Raw genomic sequence first — 12,650 nt, forward strand, 5'->3', positions numbered from 1 at the left:
TGGGTGGGTTGATTCACGTCTACTGAACACACTGTAGATGCCGGAGGCAAAGCTTGCTAATCAGAATGCATTTGAAATGTAATCCATTCATACATTGCAGCTGGCCCAGCACTGGGCCATCATTTGGCCAAGGAGGTCACATCAATTCTGAGAGCGTAGGAACCTCCAGCTGGCTAAATGAGTGCTCCTGAACCAGTGGCAGACGTTTTGAGTTGAATGGCAGGGCACTCTATTAAATAACCCACTCTTCAAAATGCCTTTGTACTCTGTTGGATTCCCTGTCACCATTACCCCCCTTCAGCTCCATTCTTCAGAATAAAGTTTCTAGGCTTGAACATACAATTCTAGGAAAAACATTTAGTATAAATCCTTTAGCATATGATTAGTATACAACTTTTACATTATGTGGAGGTTGTTTGAACTTTATAGAGAAGATTTCCTCAATGGTTCACCAAAAATGGTTCTTCATGGCATCTCTCCAAAGAAATTTTTGGCACCTTTATATTTTTGTGTGTAACCACTTATCCCAAATGCTACCTCTTCCATAAAAGCAATGCTCTTACTGGACATCTGCCTGCCCTTCCTTAGCCCTCAGGTGGCTGTCAGTGTCTGTCTGTCAAGGACTGGCTCAGGTTCCATCCAGTTTCTGCAACATTGATTAAACCAGAGTTTGTAACGATAAACAGCCTTTGGGTCCAGCATTGTTAGCATTTCTCCCATATGAAGTGGATAGCAAGGCTCACTGGGTAATGGCTATCAGATGGAACATCTGTGTTGTTCTCAAACTGTTCCAAACAATACAGTGTCTTCCGCTGTCCGCATTTTTGTTGCTGTGGTCAGATCTTTGATTATATAGATTGCTTATCCATAATAGATGTTATGGACCTCACACAGTTCTTCATATTTTGGACTAGACATTGTCGTTCCATGGGGAAAAAAAGCAGCTTCGTATTGACAGGATAGTCTGAGAATAGTCTACACTTTTAAAGTGCCTTTGGAAGAGCTTTTGGTTTCCTAAAGAACCTTTCAATGGATCTTCTTTTAAGGAATCATGTTTGTATATGAAGTGTGAGTGTAAAGATCCTTCAAAATTTGATAAGCCTCCACTTAAGTGGATTCCTATAGTCCTGTATCAATTAACCCTTTTGCACCCATGGGATTTGATGTGGTTGATCTTTAGAAAGTACAGTCCCACCGGTGGGATTTGAATACAGCTTTAGTGGGTTATTTTGAATGCTGACACAAAAACCAGATTTTGTTTCAACTCATTCATCAAAATCTGTCTGCCAATTCATCTTCTCACAACATACAGCCTTAAAATGGAATCAAGTATGTTGTGATATTTGCAATACACGTCAATAGTGTTTCCATTACATTTACAGGTAAGAACTTGCTTTTGAAAGGGTTAAATGTTTTGCCTTAGACTATGCATCCCAGCTAAGGACAATTACGGAACCTTTGTTTGTGGATGCAAAACAATAATCTTATAAGCTTTCATGAGTTTTTCATTTATGTGCTTTTTACATTATTTCTAGGCAAAGAACTCTGCAGCATTGGTGACCGGTTCTGACCATGGCTTCAAATTCACTGGCACCTGGAATCCATTTGCTTGTCTGATGTGATAATAGTGGACAGTGGTTGAGATGAAGCCCAAAAATGTTTGAGCACTCAGCAGCTTTCATGGATCTGATAATAACTGAAGGCAACGTGTTTGCATGTTTAAGGGGGCTGCTAATGACGCAAAATGGGCCTGATCTGAGGGCTGCTGGAGGAAAGTTTGAAGTGTTAGGGAAACAATGGTCTAAATAATGTCCACTTGATCAAACCTCTCACTGACAAACCAAGACATGACATGGATAAACATGAACAGGATTTTCCATCTGGAGGCCAGTTGTTTGTACTGTCGTGTTAAACACAACATAATCAGACAATTTTAATACATTTCAAGCAACTAAAGCTGTCAATAATTTATTATGTCAGGTTGAAACTATAACCGCCAATATGAATATACATCGGCACTCCTAGAAGAAGTTTATTTTCAAAGTAGAGCGATCATTTATTCTGTGTGGATATGGAGGTAAACAAGGCCACGAGAAATGTTAAATGTGTTTGGAGATTGCGCTGACTCTTCTAAACGTTTAATTGCCGATAAACATCCCCCCTCTCAGGCAGGAGCCAGCTGATTAAAGCCTCTGAGAAACGAACCTTTGGCTTGAGTGTTTGTTCCAAGAGTGCGAGTTTGTACCAAAAAAAGCTATCAAACCCTTTATTAAAGCCAGGCCTGGTCACCCAGAAGAATGATCAGGTCATGTTTATGGGGGTTAATATGATCTATTTATGGTTTCACAGATATGATTGGACCATTAAAGCCCAGGATTCGCTAACCTCACACATTCTGGTGGCTTGACTTGGCGCTTGTGTATACAGAGGCTATTTTCTTTTTTATCACACTCTAACATAATTATCCAGTCATGTGAACTCAAAAGTATGGGACAGCTTCTCTGGTGGCTCCACTCACAGTGTAAAGGCCAGCGGGAAATCACGGGTTGTTTGAGTTGAATGGAATGCCTTTTGGCAGGTGCTCCAATTTGTGCACCCTATCTAAGCTGGGGGCCCCTGCTGTTCCTCAGGGGCCACTTCCACTCTTTTCATTACCTGTGGGAATAACTGGCCTGCTCTCTAAGTCTCTATTTCGATCAGGCATGAGGTTTTTTGAGAGGGGAGCAAGCATTCTGAGCTGCTTGTGGTTTCTAATTTGGAGCTCTTGACGAGCATTTGGATCATTTTGTGGTGGCTGCTGAACAACTTCCACTCTGGGAGCCAGCATGTTAAGAGAGGAGACTGATTCCTCTCTGCATGATTAAGCAATCAGACCCTGTGATGAAGCCTGGGAATGGTAAACACTGCAGAGCCTTTACAAGTGATTGGGGTTCCTTTGTGTCTGTTAGCCTGAATGCATTGAAAAAACAATTTAATTTGGTTCATTTCTATATATAGTTCTTGGAAAAGGCTCTGTCTTAGAGCTTATCTGGTAAAACCAATTTCAACACTGCCGATGGAATGCCAAATTGAATGGTTCATTCATTTAGTTTGTCAGTTGTATCCTGGTTTACATTTAGCCTGCTAATTGTTCAGTCCACTCAGGTAATCAGGGATAATTACTCCAGTGAAATAGAATGCACATCCTTGGCCAAAATAAGCTAATTCATTCAGCTTGTTTTCATGACAGCGACCATTCACTGTAATTCCTTTAAAGACAAGAATGTTTCTATAAATCATGTCCCTAATTGATCTCTGATTTAGCTCAAAATGTTTATTTTAAGATTCATACCAGGATAAACTTTGATGCATTCCAACTATTCCTTCAATTTTCCCCTCACACATTTGTGTTCTCCTGTTTTTCTCCTTGTGGCTTGCAGCAAAAGCCATCGGCCATTGAGAACAGGGGCTATCCAACAGAGAAGATTGAGCATTGACAGCCACTGTTCCAGATAAACGCACGAGCCCCCATTGCGTTTCTTATTCACAATTTCTTGGCGCATCACTGAGTACAGAACTCTCCACACAGCTGGAATAGATATGTTCTTGAGAGGAATCCGAAGCATGAATCGATAATTACAGCGGTCGCAGTGTGAGGTAATTACACATGCCTGTAGGAGTGATAGCGCTGAGCAGCTTTACAGTAAAGCTGTTTAGAAATTTAAAAAAGGCCTAACAGTGCCTGAGGAAGAACTGCTAGAGGCCCTTTCTGAAAGTAGGTTAGTGCTGAGCTTATGAGTGTGTGTTTAATGTGCATGTGATTATGAACAAAGTTTATAAATTAACTAAGTTTGCAAAACAATTTTAGAGTGAAGGTAGTTAAAAAGATCTCAGACGATGCATGTTCTGCCTTTAGTTTGCTCAATTGTGTTTTTTCTCTTAATCCAGAATCAAAGGGATAAGGAGAAGAAGAAGATGCGCTTCATTGGCAGCACAATGGATAAAAAATGAGGTCTTTACTTTTGGTCCTTTGCACATCTAATCAGTTATTTTTTGTCTTTAAAATCATTGCCAACACACAATTTCTCCTTTAAGTCAAAAACAATGACATTATTTGTTCCAAGGCTTTGCATGTTGTAATGGGTTGGGTCTGATGAAACTTCACAATGACAACTCTGGGTATTTATGTCCCACAGCTTTGTTCTGTATAACAAATGACAGTACACACCACACTCTTTCTCACACGCACAAGTGGAAGCTCTGCTGATTTTCCGAGACCATGGCATTTTCCAAGCTGTGTACAGAGGGAATGCATTACAGAACACAAGCACTGATTTTCAATTTTGTCCATTATGTAAACCAAACAAAGCCCATTTGGATGTGCAATGTTCCTCAGAGGACTGGCCCACACCCTGTATGTGTGTGTGACTGTGAATATTCTGGTTATTGTTGTGAGTGGGATTTTATTTTGTAGTGTTTTAGTCTCTTTAACCATCTGCTTTCTCTCCTGACTCTATGCCTTATGTGGTTGTAAAGGTATAGTATTATTTTCATCCTCTAATGTGTCAACGGAATAGACTACATGCGGACAGTGATTGAGTTTGAAATGGAGCAGGTCAGCCCTGGGGTATAGACCTGCCTTAATGGACCTGTTTGAAGCCCTCAGGGGCCAGGGGTAAGGGGAGGGGTCACCTCAGGGTCGTGTTTGCTCAGAGCGTTCCGGAGCGTGCCAAATGCCAATCCATTTTTCCCCTGACTGAGCGTGTGTGCAGCCCTGCATCTGGATGCCATTGGGGTCTGACAGAGCTCAGGCGGGACAGGGTAGGGGTTTAATATAAGCAAAAGCTCCAGCCTTGATCAAATTATACAATGTTCTGGATTTTTTTTTGCGAGGGTATTTTGCTCCATACAGATTTTCAATACACCACAGGCCAAAAGGAGCCTCAGTGCTTCACACCGTCAAATGTGTATGAATTACTCGAATGTGACTTATTTATGTGGGTATGTCTACCGGTTTGGGATTAGGGACCGAGGCAGAGGGAAATCTTGGTTTCTAGCTGCACCATACGGCCAGTCATATCTCATTAAATTCGGGCCTGGGTTAGGCATGTGCTCCAGCAGCTAACGAGAGAGGCTGTTAAAGTGCGGCAGGGCTGCTATGGGGCAACGGTAACAAGAGCCAGGCTAAGGAAAAGGACCCACCATGTGACAAAAGGAGGTGAGAAGCCTGGCAGGGGCTTCTAACCAAGCCTGCAGCTCACTCAGAATCAACGCCAGCTTCCCTTCCATCCCTGAGCATTTGGCACCATTAGCTACTGAAAAGGTTAGCCTAAAACCACTCGACTGTGACGCTGCAGTCATAATCAATTGTTGGAAGCGGATCTCACCTAGCCCCATAAAAATATGAACAGAGCCATTCACTACACTGCCTTTATGCTGTCCCCAAGAATGTAAAAATTGTAAGTGTGCTTTACGATACGTCATTATATTTTAACACTGGGTTGCATTGTGGAAATATGACCTTGGAGTACACACCAAAGGCAAGCATAAGAAGGAACGTGTTTTACCGCAAACATAAACAAATCTGTCCTATGGCTTTTTTGGCTGTCGTGTTTAATGATCTGAAAAACCTAGATGCAATTCTATACCGGAACAAATCACTGTGTTTAGAAAATGACTGAACTGAGACATTTGTGAATGGGAAGTTTTCCGTTACAACACAAGGCCCAGTTGCTGAAGGCATATTAAACTATGCATCGTAGTTTCAGTGACTTCATCTGTGATCCTTGAAAAATATGTCTTCAAGTACGTCCCAATGAAAGTACTTCCCATATTCAAAGACTCTGGCCATTCCAACGCTGCATTTGTTTTACGTATGTCTATTTGATAAATCTTTGTCAAGAAACACTTTAATGCCTTTTCATACTGTAAATACTTGTCAGTAGTAAAAACTTGAGAGTGTAAAATGCATCAGTACGTTGTGCATCTATCTGAAGGTGACAATTTTACATTGTTTTTATGTTATACTTGGCTATAATTGGTTATAATAGTATTCAAGAAGGTTTTGCACTCTTTTTGGGCCAAAGCAAAACATGGCAGATATTGTGAAACATTCTGAAAACATATATATGTATGGTTTTGTTGTCTATATTCTATCACTGGTGAAATAATTTCAATAAAATTGGAAATCATGTCAAAATGATCAAATCAAATTAAGTACTTTAATGAAGCATTGAACCATGGTTCTATTTTCATGTAGCCCACAATAGAGTGTTTCATATTATTAACAAACAGTCTGTCAAAAATCAGGCAGTTCTCTAATTTGTTTGGGTTGGGATTAGTCTAGCAATGAACTACTGGCTGGTACTGGCTCCAAAAAGCTTGGGAGGTGGGGCTATGTGAGATACTCATGGTAGGCATGTGACCCCCTAAAATGGACTAAATGCTGTTGTTAATGTTGTTATTTGTTAGGTTAAAGGTATGTGTATGTATTGATTGTGTGATTTTGTGTTGGGGTGTGGGTTTAGTAAGTGTTTTGTGTTAGGGGTTGGTCTACTGTCAGGGTAAAGTCTGTGGCTAGTGGTGACCTCCCCCATGAGTTAGTGTTACATATGCGCTTTTCCACCCTGGTGTTTCATAAAGAGCACTTCTCATGGTAAAAAATGGTCTTCCCTTGTTTCTCACTCCACTCTCAGGTGCTAAACCGGTGTCAGAAATGGGATAGTGGTGTCTTCCACCAGTGGGGAAGATTGCCTCACAAGGCAAAACAGCAATGGTGACCGGGAGGTTGTGCAGCGGCGTGCAGCATGGACAACATGGCTCATTGCGCTCGCCATCACAGCCTTGCCTTCTGCTGTAGCCAGGCATGCTGAGAGAAGCCCTGAGAGAAGCACATCAAATGGCTGGAAGGAGATCATCATCCAACTCAGGTCAGTCACCAGTTGCGGAGGCGGGTCCAAGGAACACTTCTTGTGGTGGAAATCATGGCCTCCCCTGTGTCTTACTTTACTCCAATCCTACAGTATTATTACCAGGGTTAGGTGTAGAAGGTTAATTTTACCATTAGAATTTAGGATTAGGATTATGGACATGGATTGGGTTTGTAAAAATTTAAGTAAATTAAATTGGTATTTGATTGAAAATAAGTTAGATGCAAGATGAGCATCTACAGTGGGTTATCTAAATGAAGTGCTCCCTGAGCTGTTTCCTTCTAAAATCTTTCAGTAGCACTTTACTTGATCCTTTCAACATAACATTCACTTAACCATGCCATAAACATGTCATTGGAGAAGTCCTAAGCTGTCACGCCTTCTCAGGAGAGATCTTATGTGGTCATATAAGCGTTATATGACCATTACTGGCAGTTGTCATGACAGTCATAATGTTATATGTCAATGTTATATGGCACGGTTCAATTAAAGTGTTACCAGCCTTTGATTGTGACATCAAACTTCTCTCCCAATCTTCCTTCACTCTTAGATTTGTTTATACAGTATTAAGTTGGCAGGTCATGCTCGGTGAAGCTAATCCGTCTGGTCAAACTCTACTGCCCTAAAACACTGCCAATCTTCTCAGCTTTAGTCTTGATTTAACCAGAGTGTGACCTGCAGCCTGTGACCCCCACATAACTTGGTTGGGAATGTGCATGGCCTGGTGCTGAGGTTGTGATTGGCTTCATTTGAGAAATGGTTTATGCTGGCAAAAAGTCACTGACATGCATCTCCTCTCAGCTCTGAAGGTGCTGCTGTCTGAGCTGCTACAGTTCATGACATGCTCACTTCCTCTCTCAAGCTGCTGTTGATTTGTGCTGAATCAAGTGTGGTGGAGTTAGCGCATGTGTGTGAAGTGGTATGTGGTGGCACACCTGAGGGAGTCTTCCCAGGCATCAGGTTTCAGTGTACATACAATGAGTATGTGTGAAAAGAAAGATACAGTGCGAAATGCTGAACCACGCCCTGGAGAAATGCATACTAGCTGTCATGTATGTCTCTTTTTCTGTCTGTCTGTATCTATTTCCCGAGGGGATTAGTACCTGGTCATTTTCGTAATACATATATGCTGCGCGCTCCATTAAATATTATAAAATTGAAAGAAGTAGCACTATCAAGTCTTTAGAAAAAACATGGTAAAATGTGGTGAGTGTGTGCTGCTTTGTATGTCCCTGTAAAGACTGCAATACTAATTTAAAAGTCAGAAACACTGGGTCATAGTTTGAGTTTTTCAGACCAAGTCAAACATATTTACATATTAACATCACATCAAAAAGAAGGTCAAATACAAAATAAACATGATAATAATAATGAACATATTATGACAACAGTAGTTAACTTAATGTCAATGTCAATTTATTTATAGAGCACATTTTACACAACATTACCAAAGTTGGCCAAAGTGCTGCACAAATACAAACATTAAACTACAGTACTAGTAAAACAATTTTAAAGAGACAAAACAAATTACATAAAAGCCATGGAATAGTAATGAGCTTTAAGACTAGATTTAAAACGTGACAGAGTGGGTGCCAACCGAATCTGCAGCGGCAGCTCATTCCACAGTTTTGGGGCAGCCACACAAATGCTCGGTCCCCCGTCTGTTTCAGCCTCGACTTGGGGACCACCAGCCGAAGCAGATCGGCAGATCTTAGGGCCCGTGCCGGAATATAAGATACAAGCAATTCAGCTAAATAACTGGGAGCTAACCCAGGCAGAGACTTATACACTAAAAGCAAAAGTTTATACTGTGTTCTAAAAACAACTGGGAGCCAATGGAGTGAAGCCAGTCCCGGAGTAATAAGTTCTTTCTGAGATGTACGTGCAGAATTGCTGCAGCATTTTGCACCGATTGTAGCTTAGCAGCCAACGAATGACCAGCACCAATGTATAGTGGATTACAATAATTGAGCCTTGTGGAAATAGATGCATGATTTACTATCTCAAAGTCTTAGAAAGATAAAAACAGCTTAACTTTGGATAGCTGAGTTGGTAGAAACTGGACTTAACTACCGCCTTTATCTGCTTGTCAAATTTATGTTATATTGTATGACTTATTGTATTGTATAACATAACTTATTATGTTAAGTTATATGTAGCCAGCCATGATTTTTTAACTCCTAATACAGCTGTTTTTTCTGTTAAAACTAAATATGCTAAAAAGAGTTCTGTGGCGTAATAAAGAACCTTAATAAATAGTTCTCTGAATAACATTTTTTTTGGATTGTTGTACTAATTTGTTAAAATTGCTAATACAAATCTAGTAACACTTACTATTCCTTCCATAATCCTTATTAAATAAGGTAACTCTAGTAAGATTAATTCATTTGGACTCACAGACTTAAGAGTATTTTGCTCAAAAAGCTTCCCAGCATTCTTAATGGTCAATTTACTCTAATTTTATACTCATCTAATTCTATTCTGCCAAAGGTCATTTTTGTGCAATAGCAATCTCTCATGTTAAACATGAAGTTTTAATGTACTGTACATTTTTTGTTGTTATTCTCACCATAGTGTTTTGTGTTCAGGTTGATCAGTTCAGCCTGGAGCATGAATGCTAACAGGATAGTAAATACACTGTATTGCCAAAAGTATTCACTCACCCATCCAAATCATTGAATTCAGGTGTTTAAAACAGGTGTATAAACAGGTGTATAAAACCAAGCTCCTAGGCCTGCAGACTGCTTCTACAAACATTAGTGAAAGAATGGGTCGCTCTCAGGACCTCAGTGAATTCCAGCATGGTACTGTGATAGAATGCCACCTGTGCAACAAGTCCAATCATTAAATTTCCTCGCTACTAAATATTCCACAGTCAACTGTCAGTGGTATTATAACAAAGTGGAAGCTATTGGGAACGACAGCAACTCAGCCACGAAGTGGTCGGCTATGTAAAAAAGACAGAGCAGGGTCAGCGGATGCTGAGGGGCATAGTGCACGGAGGTTGCCAACTTTCTGCAAAGTCAGTCACTACAGACCTCCAAAGATAATATGGCCTTCAGATTATCTTAAGAACAGTGTCGAGAGCTTCACGGAATGGGTTTCCATGGCTGAGCAGCTGCATCCAAGCCTTACATCGGCAAGTGCAACGCAAAGCGTCGAATGCAGTGGTGTAAAGCACGGCCATTGGACTCTAGAGCAGTGGAGACATGTTCTCTGGAGTGATGAATCACGCTTTTCCGTCTGGCAATCCGATGGATGAGTCAAAATGCCCATCTGGAAGAATGGTCAAAAATTCCCATAAACACAATCCTAACCCTTGTGGAAAGTCTTCCCAGGAGAGTTGAAGCAGTTAGAACTGCAAAGGGCTGACATCATATTAAACCCTATGCATTAAGAATCGGATGTCACTGAATTGGTTGTTCTGGCCTTATTTACATCATGTACTCTGTATTGCACAAAACAGTTAAGCATGAAACTTGTTGAGTAACTTTACTTAATTTGTTCGATGCAATAAGTTTGCATGTTTTTTTAAAGCTTTTTTAAACGTTTTTTTAGCTCGGGTTTCTCTTCATTCACGCACAATTCTTTCGCCTTCTACTAAAGATTACCATGGAAGGGAATGTTAATGAGTTCTTCTTATTTTTAAAGCCTCTGCTTTGGCAAAGCTAAATCTAGAGGGGCAGTTGTGGGCTGGAGGTTAGGGAACCAGCCTTGTGACTGGACGTTTGTTGGTTTGCTCCCCTGAGCTGACAGGATGTGATTGAGGTGCCCTTGGGCAAAGCACCTAACCCCGAACTCCTCCACAGGCCCCTGGGGATAGGGCTGCACACCACTCTGGGCAAGTGTGCTCACTGCTCCCTAGTGTATGTTTTCACTAGTGTGTATGCAGTGTTTCTCTGCACAGATGGGTTAGATTGCGGAGTAGAAATTTCCCTACTGTGAGACTAATAAGGTTCACTTAATCTTAAGTCAACTAATTTATGTTTAGAGTGTAATTACTGGCCAAGAACCATTTAGGAACTGTTGGTTAAGAGTAAAAGCTAGTTTTACTTCTGCTTCATTCAGTTATTTAATAAGTAACAAAACTGTTAGTGTTTATAGTGGTAGTCTGGGTTTAGACTATTCTACCCTGCCTGTTTCTCACTCTTCATCTTTATTTCATTCTCAGAGAAAACAATATAGTAGAACAATGTGATGTTGTGATTAGACCACTCGTGCTGAAAGGTAATGAATGGACAGAGTAGAGAGAGGAGAGTAAGGTCTTAAAGTGCATTTGTAGGTTGGTGAACATCTCTAATTATCTTGCTGTTCATTAACAGGTTGGTTGAATGGTTGTAAGTTTTATCTATGTTCTCTCTCCTTTTTATCTGTCTTTGTCTTGTCTCTTGTCTCACTTTCACTCTCTCTATCTCTCTGTGTCTCTCGCTCTTTCTCTCTTTTTCTCTCTGTATGTCTGAGAGGTCAGAGGTGACAGTAGGTCCCATCCTGTCCAAGCTTCAGCGTTATCAGCTTTGTCAGATTCATGCATCCATTGGAGCTAGGACCCCCATGCTGTGACCTCTAGCCCCTGTCCCCTGAGAATATACTAATGAACAGCTATGGAGAACAGATGCCCTGCACCGCCGCACATAAAACAACAACCTGCCATACTTGCTTAGCTAGCACACAGGAATATGTCTGCATTTAGTTCTATAAGAAATCCAACTCAGTTTCACCACAAAATGTAAATATATGGTAGGTTTCATTCAGCTTTCATCTACAGTGATTTATAAAATAATTCTCCTGTAGGACATCCATGTAGTTTCTTTGTTTCCCCAGGCTGTTGGAGCTGTTTTTAATGAGCTTTGAGTCTCACTGCTTTTACTGTAATAGCAATGTCTTTTGGCTGGCACTGTGTAGACTGGCATGTCCTGCCACGGTTTCCATATCACCACTGCCAAGCCATTTCCTTTTTCATTACCTCTTCCATAGACCTTCCTCATCTGCGGAAGGCCTTGCGAGTTTGTTCGCTCGCATGAAGTCTCTGGAGACGTCTTTATTTGAGGCTGACTTCAAGAGTGGCACATATGTAATGTGGCTCCATGTGCTCCTTTGCCCTGCCCTCCTGTTTGCTATAGGATTTCATTTTCATTTCTGGAGAGATGCCCTCAGCATGGCGGATGTAATTTCATGACTCTGTGCCTTCGGAATTCTCGATCCATCCTCAGCCGAGATGAAACGGGTTTATTATTACAACAGGGATGTAATATCAACCCATGTGTTTCCACTGGCCAAGAATAATGGCCAGAGCATAGTGTCAAGCACTCATACACCACGATGGAGGAGGGAAAAAATCACCCTGCTTCCGATTTCCCATGAGGAGCGAGAATGCCCGAGCCATTTCCGCAAGTGCTAAGACTTGTTTGTGTGCACAGTTGGTTGTTTCTGTGTTTGGGACATGGCATAGATCAGCCATCAGTGTGGTCTGGCCAGGGGCGAGGATGGAAATCTAGCACCACGATGGAAATTTCTCTTTGTCTGAGGCGGCGAAACTCTTCATAATTATTTGTGTTACAGTGGCTCCTGCTGGGTAATTGCTTGGGATCATTTTTCATGGTGACTCAGTCAGGTCAGGCATGGATGGAGTAATCACTGGTAGGTAAAGTGGGTCAGTTATGGGAAAGCAGCACCTACAGGATGGATGTAGATGTCTCATCTGATCCAGATGTGGTGTGAAGGCCTGGCAGGTAGTTTGATCTC

General features: G+C 41.2%; 1 non-coding gene across 1 annotated transcript; it reads left to right on the forward strand.

Moving 5' to 3' along the window:
- The first annotated feature begins 10,463 nt into the window (after positions 1-10,463).
- On the forward strand, positions 10,464-10,578 carry LOC119264451. The gene has a single exon (XR_005131030.1). It is a non-coding gene; the product is annotated as a U5 spliceosomal RNA (small nuclear RNA).
- The last annotated feature ends 2,072 nt before the right edge of the window (positions 10,579-12,650 follow it).

This window comes from Pygocentrus nattereri, chromosome 1 (assembly GCF_015220715.1).
Source record: "Pygocentrus nattereri isolate fPygNat1 chromosome 1, fPygNat1.pri, whole genome shotgun sequence".
Taxonomy (NCBI): Eukaryota; Metazoa; Chordata; class Actinopteri; order Characiformes; family Serrasalmidae; genus Pygocentrus; species Pygocentrus nattereri.